Here is a 25,450-nt window from a genome sequence, read left to right as displayed (position 1 = left end):
GCTGGGATGCTCCCTCCTTCCTTCTCTCTCTCTCTCTCTCCCCTCTGGCGTCCTTCCCATCCCCACCAGCAACGGAAGCTGACACTGTCAGGAGGGGAGGGGGGCGCAGAATACAGATGTGGCCCAGCAGAAATGCTTTATTGCTTCCTGGCGGGGATGGGGAGGAAGGGAGGGTCTTTGTCCCACCAGCCAGCCGCCTCCCAGAGCCCCAGCTACGTGCCAGGTCCACGAAGGTGGGCGTTTTGGGGTGCCTTGAAAGCACAAACGACGGAGCCAATGGATGATGGGGGGGGGGGTCTCTGGGAAGCTACACCTGCGGTCACTTTAAAAGATGTCAATAAGGGAGGATATTTGCAGCTCAGGGTTGAAAAGATTGGTGGTTCTCTTGGAATCGTTTCATGGACCAACTAGGTAACAGCATCAGCGCTAGAAGGAGGGAGGAGGAAGAGGAGGGGAAGTGGGAAGGGAGGAAGGATGATTATTAGAGAGGCTCCTTGGGGGGGGGGGTCTCTCTGAGCTTGCTTGTTTTCTTGCAGAGGTTTCAACGACCCAACGACATCCTTGCTAGTAGGGCTGGCTGCAAATGTTCCTTCTAGCCCTGATGACGTTAGCTAGCCAGGTGACGAGATGTCTGCAAACAGCCGACCCAGCTCAGAGACCACCACCAGGAGCCCCTCCTTTTAAAAGTTTGCTCTCGAGAGGCTGGACAAGCACAGGCAGTGTGTTTTTCTGCCCTTCACAACCCCCCCCCCCAAGTTCTTTTGCCTCTGAAGCCATAAATAGAAACAGTAAATAAATAAGATAAACCTGAATCAAAGCAATACAAGGAGAAATTAAAACCCTAAAACAGTGTTTCTCAACCTTGGCAACTTGAAGATGTCTGGACTTCAAGTTGCCAAGGTTGAGAAACATTACCCTAAAATGATTGGCAGGCTCACTGGCCATCCTAGATTCGAACCCAGCACTCGGTGGGCTTTCTCACTGCCCCAACTGTAAAGTGGTTCCTGTGTGTCGTGTTTATTTTACCCCTTCCTTTCCTCTTTATTATTCTTCGGTCTCAGCAACAACAAACTTGGAAGCCATCGAGGGGAACGGGCATCTCTTTAAATGCATAAGAGCTGGACTCCAATGGTCAGCCGAGGCTTGGATCCGGCCTGGCCAGAGGTTATCCAAGGTCCTCCTTTACCTGCCCGCCTCTCTCGCAGCCAAAAATATCTGGATCAGTTGGGTGTTGAATGCCAGGCCTTTTGGGCATGCCAAAAAAATCCCTGCTTCTGCTTTGGCACTTCTGCTCCGAAGGGGCTGCAGAGATCACGATTGGGGTGGGGGGATGAGGGGGGGGGGCTGATAATCCTTGGCACTGCACAATTGCCGGGAGAGAAAAGCTGCCAATTTTCATTTCGAAATACAGTGTTGTGTTTCAGCCATGCCAGGTGCCACCCTGGCGCCTTTGACCGAAGGAGTTCACCCCCCCCCCAAAGTTGGTCTCCCTTTGCCGGAGAGCTGATGGGCAGGGGAGTTTTTCCCCACCCACCCACCCACCCTTCGCGTGAAGCACCGAGCCGCCAGCCACGTGGTGGTCGCCCTCCAAAAATAGACGGGTGTAATTAAATGAAATATTATGCCAATTAAAAACCCGAAGCCGGCTTCTTCCCCATCATCCTCTCCTTACCCGGGGCCACCTCGATATAAATTTAATATATTACTCCTCATCAACTGGCACATTATATTCCAGGCCCTCCGTTCGATTCCACACGGCGAGGGCTAATTTTAGCAGCTGCTCCAGCTGCCTTTTCCAGAAAGAGAGAAGAAGGAGAAGAAAGGGTGGGAGGGGGAGAGAGGGAGGGGGAAAAGAAGGGGAGGGGGATTTCAGAAAACTGAGTTGCAAGGCGGCCGGTGAGATGCTGTCAGAGGCTTTTTATCTGAGCGATTAAAACACACAAACAGACAGACACACACACACACACACCAAGGCTTGGAGAGCATTTGGAGTCTTCATTAAGGTGCTAGTCCTCATGAATGTAACCCAGGGAGGTTTGGAAGGGGTTCAGAGTCTTCATTAAGGCGCTAGTCCTCATGAACTGGACCCAGGGAAGTTTGGAAAGGGTTCACAGTCTTCATTAAGGTGCTAGTCCTCATGAAGCAGACCTGGAGAGGTATGGAGTCTTCATTAAGGCTCTAGTCCTCATGAACTGGTCCCAGGGAGGTTTGGAGATCGTTTATAGAGTTTTCATTAAGGTGCTAGTCCTCATGAATGTAACCCAGGGAGGTTTGGAAGGGGTTCAGAGTCTTCATTAAGGCGCTAGTCCTCATGAAGCAGACCTGGAGAGGTATGGAGTCTTCATTAAGGCGCTAGTCCTCGGGGACTGGACCCAGGGGAGGTTTGGAGAGGGTTCGGAGTCTTCATTGAGGCTCTAGTCCTCATGAACTTGACCTGGGGAGGTCTGGAGAGCTTTTAGACTCTTCATTAAGGCGCTAGTCCTTGTGAACTGGACTGGGGGAACCTCCTTAAATCATAGAAACGCACAGATCTTCCTACATGCGATGCCTGATACCAACATCCAGAAAGTCGAATGCATATCGCCTGGAGGGCGGAACGCTGGGACCCCCTACACACACACACACGAACACACACAAACAGAGAGAGTTTCTGGGCGTGCAAATGGGTGGGGGCTCCAAGGGCAAAGAGCAGGGGGTGTCAAAGTGGCTGCGGGGGGCCCCCTCCCCTCCCTCCCCCTGAGCCCTCCTGAGTTTTGGCACCAACGTCGGAAATTAAACTATTAATAATTCAGGGCCGGTTGCCGTTATAAATTCAGCGTCCCGCAGGAGTCATCCATGCAGCAAGCCGAGCCTGGGTGTGTGTGTGTGTGTGTGTGAGGCGCAGAAGCATGGGGAGGGGGGGGCTTTTTGGGGAGGGGGGAGGAAGAAGAAAATAGAACCCACTGTGCTGTGTTTCCTCTTATTGGAGAACAAATGGGAAGGAAAGGGGAGCCTTAAAATTAGGGGGAAATCCCTAACTTTTGAAGTTATAAAACGACAGGGAAGGAGCCATTGCACTCGAGGCATGCTCAGAGGCCCTCTTGTCTAGCAGGCTGAGTAGCAACAGAGCCCCCTGGGTGCAGTTCACCCCAAACACCCCTTTCGCCGATAGGAACATTAGGGAAAAAAAAGAGAATTAAAGTCTCCCCTGAGTTCATTTTGTGCATAGCAACATGGAAGTGATTTGCGTTTTCTCCTCCAAGGTTGGCTTTGCGCACACAAGTTCCCCAGGAGACCCTTCCCCATCCTTGGAGGGTCACTCCCAGTAGAAACCCCCTCCTCCCCCACTCCGCAAAAGGCACTTTATCTCCAAGCCCAACATAGAAGCGTTTGGGAGCATAGCTAAATTAGAGACCCAGATCGGAATCGCTGGAAACCATCCCAAGCCGAGTTTTTAGGAGAAGCCCCCATCCCTGCATCCCCCCCTCTTCTAGCTAAAGAACTGTGACCCAGAAGGCCTCAGGCGCACCCCATAAACGAATGCATAGGCCTCTTTCTCCCCCAAAGGAGCAAGGCAGAAGAAATCAAAAGATAGGAAATGGGGAGTAAATCAAATAGGTAAAGATTCCCCTCGCACATATGTGCCAGTCGTTCCCGACTCCAGGGGGCGCTGCTCATCTCCCTTTCAAAGCCGAAGAGCCAGCGCTGTCCGAAGACGTCTCCAGGGTCATGTGGCTGGCATGACTCAATGCACAGAACGCTGTTCCCTTCCCACCAAAGGTGGTTCCTATTTTTCTACTCGCATTTTTTAAAGTGCTTTCGAACTGCTAGGTTGGCAGAAGCTGGGACAAGTCACGGGAGCTCACTCCGTTAGGCGGCGCTGGGGATTCGAACTGCTGACCTTTCTGATCGACTAGCTCAGCATCTTAGCCGCTGAGCCACCAAATAAATAAACCCCCAATTCTTGCGTCCCTCCTTTGGAAGACACTTGTCCCCGTTTCTGGAGAGCTGTAAAAATTCCACTCTGGGAATTGGGGAGCCTCGAATCGTCCGGTGATATAACCATAAGGGAAGATTTGGGGTTCCTCTTCGTGGATATCCAATCTCCTGGGCCGCTCAGCTTCTATAAAACCCAGCAGCGAAGCAATGAAGACAGGAATTAAATAACGGGACACCCCCCCCCCCCAGCAGTTCGTCTCCCTGCCCTACAAGTTAATCCATTTTCGGTGCCCTCTGGATGAAAAACCAGGAACCATTTGGGCCTGCTGGAGAAACACCCCCCAAAAGGTGGCCGTTTACTCCCAGGAAATCTGCAATGACCTCCCACCACTTCCCTTGCCACTGAGAGTAGTTGTCTGGCTGGGTTTATGGTCCTCAGTGTTTTGGGACTGGGGTCTTATTGTCTCCGCTACCCTCTGCGGCTCCCCCTTCCTCTTATGCCAAGTGTTTGTGTGTGTTTGTGTTGTTTTGTTTCCCTTCTAATTTCCTCCGGGGACCCTCTGTGCCCATCCTCGACCATCCAGAAGTAATTGGAATGAAAGACGAGTTGCGGATAAGGTGCAACGTGTCAACACAAGGAACTGGAGCCCATTCTCCAGGCGGGGAAGAGAGCAAATGAGCCAGACAAGGCAGGAAAACTGTGACAAAAAGGCCAGGCTCCAATCAGGGATTAATCGCCCCCCCCCCCCAAAAAAAAAAGTCTTTCTGGCTTAGAGGAAGCCGGGAAGAGGCGCCCGAGAGGGAGAAAAGACCGAAAACCATTTGGGGCGAGTGAAAAGTCAACGCGCGTCTTAAAGTTGCCAAGTTTGGAGAGCTGCGCGCTGGAGGGGTTTTCTCTCCTGCGGGTGCCAAAGCCAAAAGCCAGCCCCGATTTCCTGCAGGAGGACAGAGCGTAGATCCTCGGCCCGTTTCTCCAGCGCTGGAAGGCCAAACCCGGCCGGAGCGTAGGTTCGCAACCGCCCTGGCCGGCGGTAACCGGAGGGGCTGCCCAGAGTTCCTCGGGATTGCGCGCTTCGCTCCGCGCCTCCAGGATAGCTCGGCTATTTCTTGGCAAGTGGTTTCCCCGCATTCAGAGCCTGGCTGTCCAAAGGGGAGGAAAAACCCCGAGGTTAAGGAAACACAGGCAGAAACCGCCCCGGTGGAGACAAACAGGCCGTTGCGCCGCTTAGAAGCGCCTCGCTAAGAAAGACCAGGAAGGACCAGGATCATAAAAAGGCCGGGAATCTTTTATTGGGGGTGTATACATTTCCACCACTTCTTTTTGTCTTTTTCTTCTCTCCCTCCTTCTCTATCTCTTCCTTTCTTCCCTCCCTTCATTCTTCTCTTCCTCTTCCTTCCTTCTTTCCTTTCTCCCTTCCTTCCTTCTCTATCTCTTCCTTCCTTCCCTCCCTTCATTCTTCTCTTCCTCTTCCCTCCTTCTTTCCTTTCTCCCTTCCTTCTCTCTCTTCCTTCCCTCCCTTCATTCTTCTCTTCCTCTTCCTTCCTTCTTTCCTTCCTTCTTTCCTTCTCTCTCTTCCTTTCTTCCCTTTCATTCTTTCTTCTCTTCCTCCCATCTTTCCTTTCTCCCTTCCTTCCCTCCTTCCTTCCTTCCTTCCTTCCTTCCTTCTCTATCCCTTCCTTCCCTCCCTCCATTCTTTCTTCTCTTCTTCTTCCTTCCTTTTCTTCCTCCCTCCCTCCCATCTTCTTCCTTGTCTATCCCTTCTTTCCCTCCCACTCTCTCTCCCTCCTTCTTTCCTTCCTTCCCTCCGTAGAACAGGTAGAATAACTTTGTCACATCAAAGGTGCACTCATTGGCATATGTTAAAATGAAATTTTGTTGCATACAGCTCTCAGAGGTGTACAACACAACAGAATTATAAATAAATAAGTAAATAAATAAGTAAATAAATAAATAAGTAAATAAATAAATAAATAAATAAATAAATAAATGAAGTACGCATATACCCACATATATTATATGACACCAAAACAAGAGTCCAGTTTGTTCCCTCCCTCCCTTTCCTTCTTTTCCTTCCCTCCCTCCTTTTCCTTCCTTCCTTCCTTCCCTCTGGGCCCCATGGGGCAGACCCCCCCCTCCAAACAGCCTTCAACGCCTCTCTCTTCCCAACCGCCGCTCAGAAACCCTCCAGGACAAAAAATATAAACACTCTGACCCTCCCTCTGGTATCACAGGATAAAACCGCGTATCGGGAGATTAATCGCTCGCCCGCTGCCGTCCATTTCCATGCACCACGAGGCCCCCCCTGCTGGCCCCCCGGTTCCCCCCAACAGGCAGCCAATTCTGCCTCCGCCCCACAGGTCTTATGACGATAATAAGGCTCAAAGTGGGGGGGGGGGGACAAGGCTGCTTCCAAAAGAAAAGTCGCTTTGTTCCAGCGTCCAAAAACGGCTGGATCCGAGTCACAATAACACAAGGGAACACCCCGCTTTCTAATTTCCCCCCCAACTGACCCGCTCCAAACCCTTCCTTCGAACTCAAATCAATTTTGTTATCCCCATCTTGAAAACCATCACAGGAGAGATTAAACGGAGGGTTTCCCCCCTTTCAACGTCTCCCTTACTTTGGGGCCTGTTGTGTTGGACTACAACGCCCATCTCCCCCTGCCCTGGAAGAGAAGCTTAGCTTCCCTGGGAATCCATCCAGGCGAACAGGGCAAAGACTCAAGCTGCTAGTCCTCTCCGTTTGATTGAAACGCAGGCGGAGAGCAAGCCCAGCATTTGTTGATGGCATTGCCCCCACATTCCCCGCCCCCCCCCCAGCACTTGGCTCCACACTGCAACTCCCCAACCCCGACAATTTCCCGGGTCCGCTGAAAGAAACGTGCTACAATTCCCAGCGCCATGGCGCCCACATCCTGGCAAAACTCCACAGATTTTCGAGGAAGGAGCTGAGCCGGCCCTTTCTGCGTTTGGGATTAAGTTGAGGGGGGTCTTTAATCCTGAGTGTCTGGATCTCCAGGGGCAGGGGAAGAGGGCCACGGAGACGCCCGGTGTAAAGAGCCCGCCAGACCACTTAATCTGCGTGGCGGCCGCACCGCCGTCCAGGCCCATCGATCCCTCTCTTCGCTTGACAAATGGCGTCTTTTCTTCAGCCTCTGGACGGGAAGCAGCCACCGTGATTTATGCGCCGCCAGACGCTAATTCGATTCTCTCTGAATATGCGCTGCGGTTCAATAACCTCCTTTGGCAATGCGTGGGCTCTCTCTGTGTGTGTGTGTGTGTGTGTGTGTTTACTTCCTCCCTCCTGCCAAGCATCATGGCTCCCACGTGGCTCTCCTCGTGGTCTCTTTTTCGGAGCAGGCAAACCGGGAGAGAGAGAAAAAAAGGATCTTCCCGTCACATCCCGGCATGAATGGTCTCGTTCTGCAGCCATTTCAGTCCTTGAAAAGGAGACCACAAGGAGATCTCAGTCCTAGGGGAAACATGGACTGCCCAACAACTTGCTGCAGAAAATGTGGGAGGAAGAGGGAGGAAGAGTGAGGAAGCAGGGCATGGATTCCAGCCATTGCATTGAAGCTGCAAGGAAGCTAGCTTCCCTGCAGCAACTCACTTGCAAGGATTATGGGCAGTGGAGTCCAAACCAGGGGCCCTGCGAGAAGGCCTGCGAGATCCCTTCCGGTCTATGATTCTATCCACCTGCTCAGCCTTCTTACTCCGCTGATTTTAAAAAACAACAATTATTTTTTTCAAATTTGCCCCTTTCTTTCTTTTCCCCCCCCAAATCCTTTTTTTATTCAGCATTTTTTAAAAATATTAAAATCACGATTAAAATCACAATTACAGCTTTCTGTTCTCGGTATTCTTTTTCCTTGTTTCAGATTTTCCATTCTGCAACCTATAGCTTTATACATCCACTGCCTTGTTTCGTGGTTACTCGTTTTTACAATATATATATATACAATATTTACATCGCCCCTTTCTTAAAACAGCAGCAGCCTCTGTTACAAATGAACATCTAACGGAGAGATATTCATATTTATTTTTGAAACAGAGGTGCCCAAATGGATGGAAAATTAATCAAGGAGAGAACCGAGCTAGAAATAAAGGAGAAAAACCATTTGTCTGTGGAAATGGAATAGGGTCTCTCTACTTGAGCAGGGTTGGGCTGGACTAGAAGACCTCAACGGTCCCTTCCAACTCTGTTATTCTGTTAAATTGGAAAGGATTTAAGAAAAGCTCCAGACAGACAGAAGGAGAAGCGATCATTTGGAGGGGGGAAAGGGAATCCACCAGAAGCCAAAGTCCTTTGCACACAACCGATCTCAAATTTTTGGAAGGGACTTTTGGCAGTGCCGAGAGCTGGCGTGGCCAACCTCCTCCATCTCGGTTTGTCGAAGACCCTCATTCCTGCCGCAGAGGGGAAACCAGCAGGGAACGTGGTGTGTGTGGACGCAGGCCCTAAGGCGGGAGGAATCGGCTGGGTCTTTTGCCAGAACTGACCTCTGCGGAGAAGCTGCCCCAGGTCTCCATCCTGCGTCCATTTATAGCACCTCGACTAATCCCTTTTAATTCCCTCTCCAGCCACTTGCGAATCCCGCCTGCCAGGGCCCCCGTCTTCCCAGGCCTCTCGACCCAGAAGAAGGGAAGAAGAACCAGATTCCCTCCTCGCCTTTGCAAAAAAAACAACAGATGAGGAAGAAGGCAAAGTGGCCCTTTGGGGAAGGAAGGAAGGAAGGAAGGCCAACGTAAACAAAACAATATTAAAAGTGAAATCAAGGACGCCGGAGAAGAGCCCCCCGCCTTTCCCCGCGCAATTCCTCTCCAAAAATACCCCTCCGTTTCTCTCTGCATCTGCAGTGCCCCAGTTTACAGTCCCCCTGCGGGAAAAACGATGCGGGCAATTCCCATCTTGCGGCTTCCAGGACGAGCCGCCGTGAGGACTAGAACCTTGGTTTCTTCTTTCAAGGGCAAGCAGCTTCGCTTTTCGCTTTTGCAAGGCCGCCCAAAAAGAAGGAACTGGATTTGGGGTGGGGGTGTTGCCTCCCCGAAGTCACAAGCATTCCCCGATGAGTGAACTAACACCAATTCGGGTGCTGAAACCTTTTTTTCCCCACCCTCTTTTCAAACAAGCCAGCTTTGTGCATTTATGAAGCGCTTTATACGACAAGCCAGGATTCAGACCAGGAATCATCGACAACCTGGACTTTTTTTTAATTTTTACACACAATGGAGGAATACGCACTAGCCAGGCAGCCTGTTTGAGTGGACGTTGGGCTCGAGCGAAGGGCCAGACACTGCCAGGCGTTCCGGGAAACGCAGCTTTGCAAAGCTATGCAAATCCCAGGGGGGTGGGGGGGTCAGGCTGCCGGCCCCCGAGTCGTGGGAAGAGCAGCGCCGGGCCTCCCTTCCACCCACAGCTGCGGTGACCCCAGGCCTCCCTCGGCCGTTCTGGGAACCGCCGTCCCTCTGACGTGCTCTCTGGGAAGCTTCGCACCCGAGGCTTGACATCCGACGTGCCGGCAGCGTCTTGAGTGTGGGAACGGCGTAGCTGGAGGACTTGCACGCAAGACAGGGCTCCCTCGGGCCCCTCGCTGGGCTAGAGATGCCCCTTTGCCAATGAACCCCCAATTCTCAGCTGTGGGGAACAGAGGGTGCAGAATAAAGGGGGGGGGTGTCCAGAGCCCAGAGAGAGGGAGGGGCTGTTTTGGGGGCATCAGAAATGCAAAAGCCTCAGAGTCCGTTCCAGATGCTCACTGGAGCCAAAGTATCTTATGTGGGGCAGGGGGCTCCATGAGGGTCCTTGATCACCCCAAATTCAAAGGATCGGACTGCAACACCCTCTGATCTTAGCCGGCCTGGCCTACCTCACAAGGCTCTTGTGAAGGTAAAGAGGTAGGGAGGATTGCACCCGTCCTCGAAGGCGTCTTTGGGGAAAACAACATCAAAATGCTCCCAAATCTATCAAGGATAATACGCTCCCTCATCCGGCGATCACCTTGTGGCCCCCTTTCCCTAGCCTTTTCTCCCCCCCGGGATGCTTGGGACAGTCTCCCCCACCACCACGCGCCCCTCCCCTCCCAGCCAGGCCCAATGAGAGCCAAAAGTGACCTCAATGTGTGAGTCGAGGGACTGATGCCCCCAACCACCCACCCACCCACCCAATTTCGGATTTCTGGGCAAAGAAAAATTTGAGTGTTTGTTTTATTTACTCCAGAACTGACTCAACACGAGACAAACTGGAAATTTCCCCCAAAGGCTTCTGGAGGGCCCTTTGCGCAAGAGAAGCGGGGGCCGGGGAGGGGGGGCAGAGAACTCGCTTAATGGCCTCTTTTCCCTAATGAGATGATGGCTATTTTTGTTGAGCGCTGGGTGGCTGGAGAGAATTGGCGGTTAAAACAAGAATTAAGGAAATAATCCTGAAATTATTTCCAAGAACCAGGAGGCTGCTGGCCAGGAAGGAGCCTGGCGCAGTGGCCATTCATCTTTGCCCCCCCCCTTAATGCCCTGCCCCCTTTCCCTTGGGGCCCAGGTCCGGCTCATCCTGTTTAAATCATCCCCAAACAGAATAAAGCCCCCTCCCCAAATGGAATTGGAGATTGCAAGAGAATCTGTCCCACGTCTTTCATTACGGTGGATTCAGGTTCAGGAGGGACGGGGGGGGGGGTCTTGGAAGGGGGAGGCCCCTCCCTCAAGCCATTAGAAAGCTGACCCCCCCCCCGCCTCTCAGCCCCCTGCCCGCTTCCTGCTTGATTAGCAATTAACTGTGCAGAAACCCCCCCCCCCTCATTTGCAAAGAGGGCAGCTGGAAGGGAGGGAGGGGCTGGTAAGACTCAGCTAAGCACCTTCTGCGGGTTTTTTCACGGCTGCCGGGTGACCCCCACTCACTTCCCTTTCCTTGGCTGCTGGGTGAGAGACCCCCCACAGGTTTCCTCTCCTTGGCTGCTGGGTGAGACCCACTACCCAATTTTCAAAACAGACCTGGGGGGAGGGCAATGTCCAAGCCCCCCCCCCTTTAAATGAGCGGGTGATGCCAACCTGGAAAACACAGGAATTGCACAATATAAGCTGTGCCTTCTGCACATCAAGCTAAACCATGGCTTGTTCTCCACACCGGACAAACCCACAATGATCCATACGGCAACGTTGTGCTGCCCTACATCCTCTTTAAACAAACTTTGCGGAGGGCACACATCTGTATCAGCAGCAAACAGCAACGTTGCCGCAATCCTCTGCGCCTCGCGCACCTGGGCCCGAGCGAGGAGGAAGCCGCATCTGGGTTAGTGCCAGGGCAATCCTTCCCTTCGGCGTGAATTCCTGGTGTGGTTTGTTTATTCCTGGCTTCGCGAGGGGCACAACCTGGCCTGTTTCCCCTAAGGAAAAAAACACGGGGCGGTTTTCTCCACCAAGCCAATATTAAGCCAGGATCGTGACTCTGGAAATGATGGCATATCAGCAATAGCCACCCACTATTTTTTTTTCCTCCACCATAACTGCAAAAGGACGAGAGTCTGAATTTTCGGAGGGCGAAGGCAGCTGCTCTCCTGCCACGCTTAAGGAAGGAGGGTTCCTGAGCATACGCAAAGTGTTTTCCCATGCCAACAAGGCAAGCCCACCCGTGTTTTAACTGTATTTAATCAGGCAGGGTTTGGGCAAATGGTGGTTAGGGGTCCTTGTGCATCGCGGCTCAACATCGAGGTTGGATTGCTGATGGAGAGACCCCCTCCCCCTAAACAGTGAAGGGATCTCCCCCCTTCTCTTCCCCCCCCCCAGCCCTTTAAGGGTGCAAACAGCTTTTTAAAGTAACCTTTGAAAGAGTTCAACACACCCACACCCACCCACACACCCACACACACACACACACACGTTTGCTGAGTGTGTGATTGCACAGGGACACAACCTCCATCAAGAAGGGGGGGGTGTTGAGCCCCCCCCCCAGGGGAAAAAAGTGGCCACAGCTATGCAATAGGAAGGCCAAGTGAAGCTATATCAGGGGTCCTCGACTTACGACGAGCAACGGAGTCCAAAATTTCCCACCGCTAAACAAGGCAGCTGTTCGGTTCGCCCTGTTTTGCGACCTTCCTTGCCTCCGTCGTTAAGCGGATCGCTGCATTTTGTTAAGTGGGCAGCAAGGTCATTAAGGGAATCCCGCTTCCCCCGTGGACTTCGCTTGTCAGAAGGTCGCAAAACAGGACCCCCATGGGACACACACACACACACACACACACACACGGGGATGCTGAAACTGTCATAAATACGAGTCACTTGCCGGACGTGTGAATTTTGATCGCGTGACTGGGGAGGGGGGGGGAGAATCTTGCAGGGGTTGCTGAAAAAAACAGTAATGGTCATTCTTTTCAGTGCAACTTCAAATGGTCACTAAACAGATGGGCGTAAGTAGGGGACAGCCTTTGTAGGAGGATTCCAATTCACACCACTTTCCTGCTTAGGATAAACCTGGTTCCCTTCCCTCAGCCTTCATCTCTCCTATCCATGCCCCTCCATGCAAAAGAAATATGTCCCTTTCCAGGCAGGCCTACTCTGCAGGGACGTTTTGAGGCTAAAGTGGGGGTCTTTTGCCATTCAGAAATACATGAAAAGGGAGAGGATTTTAGAGCCGTTTTTTTTTTCCCCAGGGGAACCAAAATTGGAAAATGACCCACGGAGGGAGAGTGAAATGCAACTAAATTTGGACCATCTCAAGTTTGCCCCTCCGCCGCCCCCCCCCCAAAAAAAATTTACAACAACTTTGCGAGGTAGGCCTCTCTTACGAACTGCAGGAGACAGAGATACGGCGAGGGTGCAGAAAAATCACCGATTGTCCCCAAGCAAGGAAGAATAATAAATGAAACAACACACACACACAAACACACAGAGGAGGCAAAATTAAGCAGAATGTTTAGCAACAAATCACAGGGCTGTGGCACACTTTTCCCATGCTCAGAGCAAGCACTTTCAGAACACTGAGCCCCTTGCAAAGGGAGACCCACCCCCCCAAGCGGTTCCATCATCTCCTGACCTTAACCGATTACAAAAAACAACAACACCACAAACTTTCCAAGAACTACAGCCGCACGCAGCCAAGAATAATCCCCTCTGGGCAGGCCAAAGACCCAGATATGGTAGGAGAGAGAGACCATGGTGCGAAGCAAAGACACAACTGGGAAGAAATCCTCACTGGTCTCCACACACACACACACACCACAAAACCTTGAGCTGTTTTGTTTCAATTGGGCTTATTCTGCAAAGCTCCCTGGAATCTGCTGTCTTGATCCTCCTCCAAATCTCTGCATTAACCTAGTTCCAGGTTTGGGCCTTGCTAAGTTTCTCAATATATTTCCGAATTTATTTCCACCAGAGGGGGGGCGGGGGAGAGAGAGGGGGAGAGAGAGAGAGGGAGAAAAAGAGAGAGAAAAAGAGAGAAACACACACACAGAGAGAAAGAGAGAGTGAGAGAAAGAGAAAAGGAGAGAGAGTGAGAGAGAAAGAGAGAGAGAGAGAGAGAGAGAGTGAAAGAGAGAGAAAAAGACAGAGAGAGAATAAGAAACAGAGAGAGAAAGAGAGAGGGAGACAGACAGAGGGAGAGAGAGAGGGAGATGGGGGAGAGAAAAAGAGACAGAGAGAGTGAGAAAAAGAGAGAGAAAAAGAGAGAAACACACACAGAGAGAGAAAGAGAGAGTGAGAGAAAGAGAAAAGGAGAGAGAGAGAAAAAGTAAGAGAGAGAATGAGAGAGAGAGAGAGAGAGAAAGAGGGAAAAAGACAGAATAAGAAACAGAGAGAGAAAGAGAGAGTGAGAGAAAGAGAAAAGGAGAGAGAGAGAAAAAGAAAGAGAGAGAGAGAGAGAGAGTGAAAGAGAGAGAAAAAGACAGAGAGAGAATAAGAAACAGAGAGAGAAAGAGAGAGGGAGACAGACAGAGGGAGAGAGAGAGGGAGATGGGGGAGAGAAAAAGAGACAGAGAGAGAGTGAGAAAAAGAGAGAGAAAAAGAGAAAAACACACACACAGAGAGAAAGAGAGAGTGAGAGAAAGAGAAAAGGAGAAAGAGAGAGAATGCGAGAGAGAGAGAAAGAGAGAAAAAGACAGAGAGAGAATAAGAAACAGAGAGAGAAAGAGAGGGGGAGACAGACACAGAGGGAGAGAGAGAGAGAGAAGGAGGAGGAGGAGGAGGAGAAGAAGAAAGGGGCACCCAGAGGTTATCCAGACCCTTGACCAGCTCCAAACAGGCCAGAGGCCCTCTCTGGAGAGGCAAAAACACCCACTTAATGACGCTTTCTCCTTGCAAGGGGGGGGGGATCAGGAGTCAAAAGAGGAATATTAACAGGATTTGGCTAATCTAAGCAAGTCAGCTGAGGCTGCCCCTTCCCAGCTGTTCCCTTCCAGTCCTCCCTGGGTTACGCTATTCCAGCTGTTGGCACAGGGCTGGCCTTCATCATTTGCAAAGCCAAGTCCAGAAGACATTTGGGGGGAGATTTCTCTCTCTCTCTCTCTCTCTCTTTTTTGTCCCAATGGTTTTGCAAAAGGCGGGAGCTCTGTGTGTGTGTTTGTATGTGTGTGTGTGTGTTTGTGTGTGTGTTTGTGGACGTCAACGCTCCCAGGGGGGGCCTTTCCCACCCAGCAGATTCCCACCAGCAACAGAGAGGTCTCCCTGCCCCCCTCCCCTCAAACATACACACAAACACACACGTCCCTTCTTGTGCCTCCTTGTCCTTTCCACACACTGAATTCTCCCCCCCCCACTTAGAAAAGAGGGGGGGCTTGGCGGGGATTCAACCCTGCTTTGTTTATTGGTGGGAGAGTTGGGGGTTTTTTCCCCCCCTTTTCTTGCGGGCTTCGTAAAGTTTGGACTTATTTTTTAAAAAGGATTTAAGCCACGCAGAAGTTGACTTTAAGGGTGGGGGGGGGGAGATAGGGATGAAAGCAGAATAATTTGATCGAGGGGGGGGCAAAGGGGAGAAAAGGGGGGCTTCATCCAAAGGCCCTTCTTTGCAGCCAAAGCAGCGGGGCGTCCCCCTCCCCCCGAGAAGACCCCCCCCCCACCAGCGTTGCAAAATGCAAAGGAGCCGAAGCGCCAACTCAGCCATCCGCTACCTTCAGACCTTCTCAAAGGGGGGGGGGGGGAGAACTACAATTCCCATCGCAGCCCAGTTTTCTGCGCTTCCCCGGGAGGGCGATGGGCGTCGGAGCCTGCGAAGGGCGCCCGGTTGGAGAAGGAGGCAGGCAAGAGATGCTCCTGGGGGGGCTCCGGGGCTCGCTTCCCCCCGGGGGGGGAGAAGGCTGAACTTCCAAGGGGGGAAGCAAAGGGAGGGGGGCATAAAGAGGGGGCGCCTGGGAGGGAAGAGCTGGCAGCGGATGCTGGGGGGGGGGGCTCTGGAGGGGAGGAGGGGAGGGGGAGGACGGCAAAGACCCCCCCTCCCTCCAGCGCTGCCCGCCCCCTCCCCTTTCCCCGACGCCCCCCCCGCCAGACACAAAGCGCCCCCGCCAGCCTTACCCGGGGGCTCCGCTGGTCTCGGCGGAGGAAGAGCCAGCCCGTCCCCCGCGGGGCGGTCCGGTCCGGACGAGGCTGCTGCAGGGGCCCGCGGGCCGGCCAGCCCGGCTCTCCTCCTCCTCCTCCTCCTCTGCGGGCGTCGGAGCTGCCGAGCTGCCCCGGGCGAGTGGCGGCTCCGGACTCCGGGCAGGGCTGGAGGGAGGGCGGGCTGGAGGGAAGGAGGGCCAGCCAGCCAGCCAGCCCGCCCGCGGCGGGGAAAGGCTCCGGAACAAAGCCGCGGCGGCCGAGCCGAGCCCAGCCGAGCCTCGCGACTCAGCGCCCAGCCCTGGCAGCCCTGCTCCAATCGGGGCGCGCGGCTCCGCCCCCTCCCCGACGCCCCGCCCCCTCCGAGACCCCCCCTCTACCCCTCCGGAGGGCTCCCCACCCCGGACGCCCCGCCGGGCAAAGGGGGGACAGGGGCAGCGCGCGCGGAGGGGCGGCCGGGGGGGCTGCCTTTGCCCCCCTCCCTTTCCCCCGGCCGAGGGGTCGCGCAAGAAAGCCCCCCCTCCCCAGCCCAGAAACAGAGCTGACCGACAACGACGGCCCTGCAAGGTCGGCCAGTCGCGGTGGTGGGGGGGGGGAGAAGGGGCTGTTGCAGAACTGCTCCGCTTGCGATGTTGGGTCTCCCCTGGTCCATCATCCCCGGCCTGCCCGGGCCAAGGAGGCGATGGAGAGGCTGGGAAGGGGGGCTGGGGTCAGCCTGGCAGCTGGACCGCAGCGGGAGGGGGGGGCAGGCTGGCTCCAGGGCTCAACATCTGGCTAGAAACAGCGGTAACATTGACGGGGGGGGGGGCTGGGAAGCAGCTGACACCGGCAGAGACGCCCGAAGGCTCCCTTCGCAGATGTCACCTGCTTGGCACCGCCGCCCCCATCATCCCCGCCCGCAGGCCTTGAGGGATCATTGGGGGGGGGGGCTGACCGAGGAAGCGCTTTGCGGGGAGGGGAAAGACCCCCTGGCACACGAGGAGCGGCTCCAGACCCCCCTCGTGCCTTTTCTCCCGGGTTCAGAAGACCCCCCCCCTCCCCAGAAGCATCTGAGCGGGGCAGGGGTCTTCAATCGGGGGGCTTTTCCCCCATGCTGAAGGGAGGGGGGAGCCGGTCCCTCCGCAGCCCCCTCCCCACCGAAGGGGGACCAAAAAAAGGGGGATTTTCTTTGAAAGGTGCAAAACGAGGAGAGGAAGAAGGTTAAAAATCTCCATGGGAAACTTTGGACCACGAAGCCGGGGAGCTGCGTTGAACAAACGTCCCGGGGGTTTTCCCGATCCAGCTGGCAGGAAAACCATCCCGGGATCTGCCCAGCCCGGCCACTGGATTACCTTTTTGGGGAGGGGGATGAGTGTGAGCAGGCGTGTTTGTGGCGTAGCCCACGGAACCCCCCCCCCCTCCGGAAAATGCACACACAGAAGGACCACAAAAGCCACACCTGGCACTTAAGCCGCCTTGCCCTGGCGTGAAAATCCACCCTTGACCAACTAGCCACGCGGGGAGACCCACAGTGGGCCGAGGAGCCACCCCAAGGGTGTCACTCCTGGGGGGGGGGGCGGAAGGAGGAGAGAGAGAGAGAGAAAAACATGGCAAAACAATTAAAAATAAAATAAAAAAAACCCTCTGTAGAAGCAGTATGCCCCATCCCCCATTTTTTTAAAAAAGGGGGTTGGGGGGGGAGAGGTTAACAGATTTTTAACCGATTAACAGAGTTGGAAGGGGTCTTAGAGGTCATCCAGTCCACCCCCCACTCCATTCAAGCAGGAGACCCTACACCATTTCTGACAAGGTCGGAAAAGGCAGAGAGATTTTTCCAGGAAAACTTTGGACTGTGGAAGGATGGTGCCAACATTTGTGTGTCTGTGCTGGGTGTGTGTGTGTGTGTGTGTGTGTGTGTTTGTCCCTTTTAGTATCTTTTAAAAAATATATATCTTCATTTATTTCCCTTTTCCGTAAATGAAAAGCGAATGGGCCAGAAATGCTGCCCTCCCATCCCTAAGCGGAAAAGATTGCAAACAGGACGGGAGAGGGGGAGGGCAAGGGGGGGGAAGAGAAAGTTCCCTGCGGGGCGCCCCCCCTCCCTGTTCCCCCCACTTCCCTTGCCTGAGCTCATTAGCCGTTTGCCAGCGGATCCATTAGCGAGAGGGGTAATTAAAAGTGTGCGAAGGGAGGGAAAGGCCTCGGAACAGCTGCTTCCTGCAGGGAGGGGCCGGTGCCGGGGGAGGAGGGGGGGACCTCTCTGGGGTGGGGGGGCATTTGCACCATCAAACATCTCTCTGCGTGCAAGAGAAGGGGAGGAGGATGTTCTCCCCCCCCCCAGGGGGCTGGCAAGGACCAAAATTATTGGCATCCTGATTTGTGCAAACTTTTCTTTACTTTGCAAATATTTTTCCTTGTGGGGTTGGTGTTTCAGTGTGTGGTTGTGTGTGTGTGTGCGGGGGGGGGGGTATTAGGCTCTCTTCCTCTCCCCCAAGAGAGCCTTCACCCACCCTCCAGTGGGAATTGAAGTCTGAACACCCATTCCCATAAGTTATCCAGGACAAATTTCGCAATTAGAACGGCTGATGATTTTTCCAAGGAGAAAAATCCTTGGATTTTGGAAAAAGAGCCCAGGGACCGTTGGATTCCCCACCCCCACCCCTGCTAAGATGGTATTTTAAAAAAAAGGTTTATGAAGGGAGGGGACCCATAATCCAAAAAGGCCGGGCAAGTTCCAGATTCTGCAATCCATCCAATGTTGCACCCCGAGGCCCAGGCACATGGGTTGGTGGTCTCCGAGAACAGACAGAAGAGCCATTCAGGCCCAAAACCCAGATGCTTCCATTGGGGGTAGATAGATAGATAGATAGATAGATAGATAGATAGATAGATAGATAGATAGATAGATAGATAGATAGATAGATAGATAGATAGATAGATAGATAGATAGATAGATAGATACATAGAGTTCCCGGGGGGGGGACTCAGGGCGGCTCACAATCCAAGAGGGAGGGGGAGACAAACTTTTTAACATATAAGACAATACATAATTATGTATTTTTAATACATAATTAAAAAATTGGGGGTGGGCACCAGACCCCTTCCTCAAACTCTGCTCCCCACCTTTGCAGATGGGTCGGACTTCAACTCCCAAGGTTCCGAGCGGGTGAGACGTTTTTTTTGGGGGGGTCTCCGCAGGGTTTCCAGCCAGGCCTGTCTCTCACTCTCTCTGCACCCCAAAGGTGGGGATTTATTTATTTTCCTAGAGATCTTTTTCAGACAGCTCCCAAGTTGGGACTCGCAAAATAATAATCGGAGGAAATGCTTATCAACACACAAGCCCAGACTTGTCACTGTTTGTGGGGTGTCCCGACCCACCCACCCCCCTAGTTTTCCTCCTCCACCCGCAGTTTCAACAGCCAGGGACTTCCACGCTGGTGATGACAGAGGTGTGGGGCAGGAGGAGAGAGTTTCAGGGGATAAGAGGAGGAACTGGTTTTGCCCCTGGTGGAAACCCTCCACCCCTCCACCCCCCCAAAAAAAACTGGCTCGGATTTGGACACCTCCCCAAGAGATCCTCCTTGCCAAACAGTTGTGCTTGGAACCAGAAACGACAATTCTGGGTTCACACAACACAGAAAAATAGTTTTTGCCAAGTTTTGGCACTTTGAATATGGATTGGACTCAAACTCCCAGAATTCTGCAGGCAGGCAAACACCTCTGGACTTCAAATACCAGGATCCCCCAGCCAGCAGCTGGAAAAAAAAAAACCTGCCCGTGGGATTCTGGGAGTTGAAGTTCTCCCACCTTTACAGTGCCACGGTTGAGAAACCGTGTTCCTTAACTTCAAGAGACCGGCAGCTGCGTCCACAAAGCAGCAATTGACACTTCGCAACATCCACTTTCTCCCCCCCCCCACCCTCCCCTTCTCCCCCCCCCCCCAGGAAGTATGGATCCAGGCCGTGCCACGCATGCCAATTGAACTGTGGCACAGAGGATTAAGCCTCGCCATTTATTTATCGATCTGTCTCAGGCTGCAGAAAAGTCACTGCTTCTCTGCAGGGAGGGGGGGCTGCTGTGTGGGTGGGTGGGTGGGGGGAGAATAGAAGGGGGTGGGGACACAAGGGAGAGGCGCTTGTAAGGTGGCTCTGGAGAGCCTTTTCTGGACTTCTGATTAGAAGGGGGTCTTTTGGAGCTGAACGCAGCGGGTGGCAAATCTCGGGCATGCATCTCTGGGCATCTTGGGAAGATTCTGGTCCCTGGATTGGGGTGCAACAGATAGAATTTGGAGTCTCTCTCTCTCTTGCAAAAATAATATTATTTCCTGCTTTTCTTCTGGTTTCTCCCCCCCCCCCTTGGTGCGACTTGTGAGAAAAAGAGACACCAGAAAAAGGCTGAGGGTTTTGGGGAGGGGGGGTTGAACAAAAAGTCTCAGGGGTTTTTTGTATTTCCGGAGAAAAGCTTCCATGCAGAAGATGGGGGGCAGAAAGGATGAGGGGGTCAGCCGCCTTCCCCCCCCCCCCCGGGGAAGGACAAGCCTTGCTCTGGAGGAACGGATGAATGTGAAATGTCTTTTCTCCCCCCCCCCCCAACCGAAAATCTTCCTCGCGCGCCGCACAATTCCATCAGCGGCAGGAAATTGATTCTCGGCTGGTGGGCTCCACGCAGCCTTCTGGGGCCCAGGGATGATTGTGGGCACTTCACAACACACACCCACACACACACACACACACACACAGAGCATCCATCTCCCCACACACCAATCCCCCACCCCACCGACTCAATTCAAGACCCTCCTTTGCAGCAAAGGTCTTTTTGCACCATGCCAGATGTGTCTCAGTCTCCACCTTCTCCAGCCCCCCCCCCACCACCATCACCACTGGAACAAAGGGGGGGAGCGTGGGAGGGAATGGAACAAAATCTGGCACAGCAAAGGACACCCGTTTCCCCCCCCCCCCGCCCGGTCCCCCTCCCCAGGGCAGGAGAGGCTGAAGGCCTGCAGACCCCAAGGCTCAAAAACTCTGCTTGCCATTTGCCTGGCGGCGGCTGCTATGATTAAAAAAAAAGCCCCCTCCTCTCCCCCCCCCAGGGGGGGGTCCCAGCAGGAGAGGAAGGCTTCTGAATTCAGCTTTAAAAGCAAATTTTGTTTCTCTTGCTTCGAATTTAGGACAGAGCAGCTGAAGGCAGGGAGGAGGAGGTGGAGGCTCCGAAGGGACGGGAGACTTTGGCCCAAGAAATCCGGTGAGTTTGTTATTGTTCCTCCTTTTTCCAAAACAAACTCTCCCATCTTGCTGTCACAGCAGAACCGCCGGGAAGGAGGGTTGCGGCCTCCTAACAACGACGACACACTCGTTTGTTTTGGCACCCACCCGCGGCGCATGGCCGGGTTCATCGGAGGCTGGGCGGCTTCAGCTCTTCCGAGCATCCTTTCCCCGGATGGAAACCAGGCAGATTATAGGAACCCCAAGGAGCAGAGGGCAGGCGAATCACTTCTGGGTCCCACCATAAAACGGGGGCACGGCAGCTCTCCTGCACCCCCAGATTAGTCGCAATTGTGCAACCAACAACAGTTCACAACCCTCCCTTCTTCCCCAGATAATTTTTACACAATTTTCTCCCCGCTTAAAGCTGAGCGTTGGGCAAACAGGTTCCGGCCCACGAGAACAAGGTTTCCAGATCTAATTAAGGCTGCCACTTTGCCGCGTTTTCAACAGGTGCTGGGCAGGGCGAGGCGAGAAGGGTGGGGGCGTCATTGGGTGGGGAAGAGCCTTTCTGGAAAGCCCCTTCCCCACCAAAAATAGAGGGGGGAGGGCAAAGGCTTGCTGTGAATGCAGGCGGGATGGGAGGCTTATGGGGTGGAGATTGGGGTTTAATCCCAGCAAGGGAGGAAGGGGGGACAGCCAGCCTTGGAGACCAAACAGTTTCCTCAGCAGATATCTGATCCTCCTCCCCTCCTCCTCCCGAATCTGGGCCTCCGAAACCTGCCCCAACGTCTCTCCCAGCCTGCATGGGCATGTCAGGCCAGGCATGGTGCCACACCGCTTAGCTCCAGCCCACACAGAAGGAAGTCACCCAAAACACCGGTTGCCACATCTGGCTGCGTTTCCCCCAAGCCAAGGACCCCCCATCCTGGGCAGCAGAATCTCCTTCGCGCAACTTTGCACTGGGTGCAAACCGATGGGCAGAGCTGGCTGGAGAATTCTGGGAGTTGAAGTCCACAAGTCTTAAAGTTGCCAAGTTTGGGAACCACTGGTCTAGAAGAACCATGAGGACTGGAACCTTATCTCTCTTTTTTTTTTAGGGGAATGCTATCTTGGAATGCAACACAAATTTTGAGGAGGGATTCAGCTGAACCTTCAACTTTGCTCAAATGGATTCCTGTAAGTTGGTTAAATGTTTCCGCTGGTTGGTCAAGGAGGGGCCATTAGACACCCACACACACACACACACATTCTGGGCAAATCCCCCCTCGGTTGCAACTCATTTTGGGCGATCTTTTCATTTTCATCCCGTCCACAGTGAATTTCTCCGCCTTTTGGACGAGCAAGGGAAAAAAACATCGTTTGAAGCCAGCAACAGATAGAAGTTCTACTACTTTAAAAGAAATCCTTTCAACTCTAAATATTCGGCTGTTTCCAAACTCGGGCAGAAGCTGGTGATAACAGCCCCGTTTTTTTTATTGGGGGGGGGGTCCCTTGGATGGAGATAATTAAAAAGTTGGCTATCTCCTTGGAGGAAATAACCCTCCCCAAAGTGGCAGGGGTCCTTTTTTGGGGGAGCCAGAAATAGCAAGAGTCATCAGTGGGGTGAAAGTGGGGAGGGGGTGGGTTGAGGGCTGGGGGGTTTGCTGAAGTCCATAGATAATCTCCTTTCACTTCGGGAAGGCTGGGCGTTTGAAGATTAGCAGGCATTAGCTCTCTTAAATTAATAACTCAGAAGCAAAGGCGAAGGGGGGGGGGAAGGGTCCCCCATTCAGTCTGCAGGCAGAACAGCAGCCCCCCCACCCACCCTCGGGGTGGGTGGGTTTTCAGAACCACCATCTCCAAACCATGATGGCTTAAAACCCCTGTGGGTGCCCAATCTGGTGAAGGAAAATATACCCTTCCTGAATCTCTGGCTTCCTTTGATATATAACCGACCCCCCCCCCTTCTCTCCCCCCCATGGGTCAGGTTTGCAATCTGGGCTGAGCTGTAAACCATGGTTAGAGGGTTTTGTGCCGGCTGCCTGTTAAGAGTTCCAAGGGAGAACCATGGGGGCATCTCATGTCTCGTGAATGTACCTACTTCCTTGCAGCTGTTATCGATAAAGTAAAGATTCCCCTGGCACATCTGTGCTAGTCATTCCCAACTCTAGGGGGCGATGCTCATCTCTGTTTCAAAGCCGAAGAGCCAGCGCTGTCCGAAGACGTCTCCGTGGCCATGTGGCCGGCATGACTCAACTCCCGAAGGCGCACTGAAGGCTCTTCCCTTCCCACCAACGGTGGTTCCTATTTTTCTACTTGCATTTTCTACGTCCTTTCGAACTGCTAGGTTGGCAGAAGCCGGGACAAGTCACGGGCGCTCACTCCGTTACGCGGCGCTAGGGATTCGAACTGCTGAAGTGCCGACCTTTCCGGTCGACAAGCTCGGCGTCTTAGCCGCTGAGCCACCCCGTCCCTCTGTGTTATTGACATGGGGCTCAAATCAGGCCTGAGCTCCTCCTGCTGTTTCCCCATCCAAGCTTGTTAATACCGAGTAGGAGCCAAACGCATGGACTCGCTTCCTTGGAACCTTGAGGACTAGCAACTTCACTTTGTGGTTAAATCCACAGAGATGGAAGCCCGCCCCCATTCATCAGTGGAGGAAGGCTTCAGAAGGATTTGCTTCAGGGAAAGGCTTCAGGGATGTCCACAGAGACACACGTTATACTCTGTGGCTGCACAATCACACACACACACAAACACACAGACGCCCTTCGACACAATTCTTCGGAGTTCCTTTCGCTGCCGGAGGAGGCACCTTTCTGTGTGTGTTTGTGTGTGTGTGTGTGAAGAACAATAGCGGCTCTTCCTGCACACCCAGCAATATTGCAACTCCACACCCATTTTTGTCCTTCTCCCCATCCATCACAATTAGAGGCAGTGACAATTAGCAAGGCTGCCTGCCAGGGTCTCGGGGTGGGGGGGGCGCTGGGGGGGCTGGCCTTGCAGAGGGGGCACCCGGCAGGCCCCCCCCTGTGGCTTCCTTCCCACCCGTGGCACCACCCCCCCATGCTCTGCCCAAGGATTAAGGCTCTAATTTTAGGGTGGAGCGCAAATAATCCACTTTATCACTTTGGCATCAAGGAATCCTTCCCTCCTTCTCTTCTCTCCTTCTGGCTCTCTGGAAGAGAGAGAGAAAAAGGGGGGTTTAACTGGGGAGGGGGGACGACGCACACACACAAAAGGCCAACACGGGGCAAGACGTAAATAGTATCGGAGGATGTGCAGAGTGCAACCTCCCACAAGGTGGGTGTGGGTGTGTGTTCACTCTGCTTTCTTCCCAGCCCCGCCAATCCGTAATCTTAGCAACACCGAGGCAGATCCAATCTCCGTACAGCTGGAGAACCAATGGCTTGGACAGCCCGTTTTTATAAGATCTGGTTACATTTCAAAATAAGGACAGTTGTGGAGCACAGCTGGAGGCTCCGGGCGAAGCTGGCTACTCCGGGTTTGCTAACGGAAGGCACAGAAATGTTTGGGATCGGACACGAAATGAACCTTAGTGGCCACAGCTGGCCTTGAGAATTTGGAGGTGTTTCATCCTTGGACGTTTTTTAAGGGAAAACCAGACAGCCTCCGGTCTGTAATGGGGTAGGTAGGGTCTCCTGCTCGAGCAGGGGGTTGGGCTAGAGGGCCTCCAAGGTCCCTTCCAGCTCGATTCTGATGAAATACTAAAGAATCCAAGCAAGGCCTTTGGAAACCTTCCAACCTCGTTTGGTGTTTTGACCAAAATGAACAGGGGTGCCCACTCTTGGCCACTTCGATGACTTGTGGACTTCAACTCCCAGAATTCCCCAGCCAGCTGCTACGCATGGGATTCTGGGAGTTGGAGTCCACAAGTCTTCGAAGTGGCCAAGATTAGGCACCCCTGAACGAAGTGGGTAAATCTTGCTTGCATCCCTCAACTTAACTCAGCTTTTGCTCTGTTTAGTAAAGGAGCACCAGGGTTTTTTTCCTCCCCCTCCTGCTGCAGACAAACCTGTAGTGTGTTTAATTTTACCTTTCTTGGTGTGGATCCAGAAGCACACAAGCCTGCACCGACACACACACACACACACACACACACACACACACACCAGTTATCCAGGCAACCAGCTGGAAAAACATCCAGTCCCCTACAGAATTTCCTCTTCCAGCTACTGGGGTGGAAAGGACGCAGATGAATGCAGAGGCAGCCGGGGAAGCAGGGGAGTGGGGAAGCCCCCTCCTCTAAAAGCAGATTCGGGCCACAAGGACACCGGGGCCGAGGGAACGCACAATAGCTGCGGTTGGGCCGGAAAAAGACCCCATAAAACGCAGGAACGGAGCCGCTGAAGTGTTTTCCAGGGTTTCCAGTTCATTGTTATTTTCTCAATGGCTCAATTTCTCATTTATTTTATTTTTTTTCCCCTCTGGATGTGGGGAAGGAAACGGAGCGTGTTTGCAAAAGGGGAAAGGAAGCTGTTTTCCTTCCGGGTGGGAAGGCAAGGGTGGGTTTAAGGAGAGGGTGCTGGGGGGGGTTGCTCAAGCCATCCCACCCCCCCCTCCAGCACAATCGGGAGCGAAGAAGTGCTTCCAATTGGATCCACCCATCCCTGGGGGAAATCTCTTGGACAATGGAAGCAGCAAGAGCAAGGACCCCCGAGGCCCTGAGTTCAAGAAAAGGGCATGCAGGGAGGGGGCAGGAGGGTTGGCCCCAAGGGCATTTAGAATAGAATAGAATATACAGTAGAAGAGAAAGAATAGAAAGAATAGAATGTAGAATGTAGAATGTAGAATGTAGAATGTAGAATATAGAATATAGAATATAGAATATAGAATATAGAATA

The 25,450-nt window shown here is 53.2% G+C and overlaps 1 protein-coding gene and 1 long non-coding RNA gene across 3 annotated transcripts in view; one reads left to right on the top strand and one right to left on the bottom strand.

Annotated features, from left to right (window-relative positions):
• The window catches only part of SEMA6C (semaphorin 6C), a 41,159-nt gene extending 25,461 nt beyond the window's left edge, over positions 1–15,698 (bottom strand). For both annotated transcript variants that reach the window (XM_032234117.1, XM_032234118.1), the window contains exon 1: positions 15,403–15,698. The gene's annotated coding sequence lies outside the window, so the exon portion shown is untranslated. The remainder of the gene's footprint in view (positions 1–15,402) is intronic.
• A 106-nt stretch (positions 15,699–15,804) lies between these two features.
• Positions 15,805–21,972, top strand: LOC116520191. Its single transcript, XR_004256727.1, has 4 exons — positions 15,805–15,990; positions 20,570–20,643; positions 21,704–21,782; positions 21,922–21,972. It is a non-coding gene; the product is annotated as an uncharacterized LOC116520191 (long non-coding RNA).
• Positions 21,973–25,450: the final 3,478 nt, after the last annotated feature.

This window comes from Thamnophis elegans, chromosome 17 (assembly GCF_009769535.1).
Source record: "Thamnophis elegans isolate rThaEle1 chromosome 17, rThaEle1.pri, whole genome shotgun sequence".
NCBI lineage: Eukaryota > Metazoa > Chordata > Lepidosauria > Squamata > Colubridae > Thamnophis > Thamnophis elegans.
This window is presented reverse-complemented; position numbering and strand designations above follow the sequence as displayed.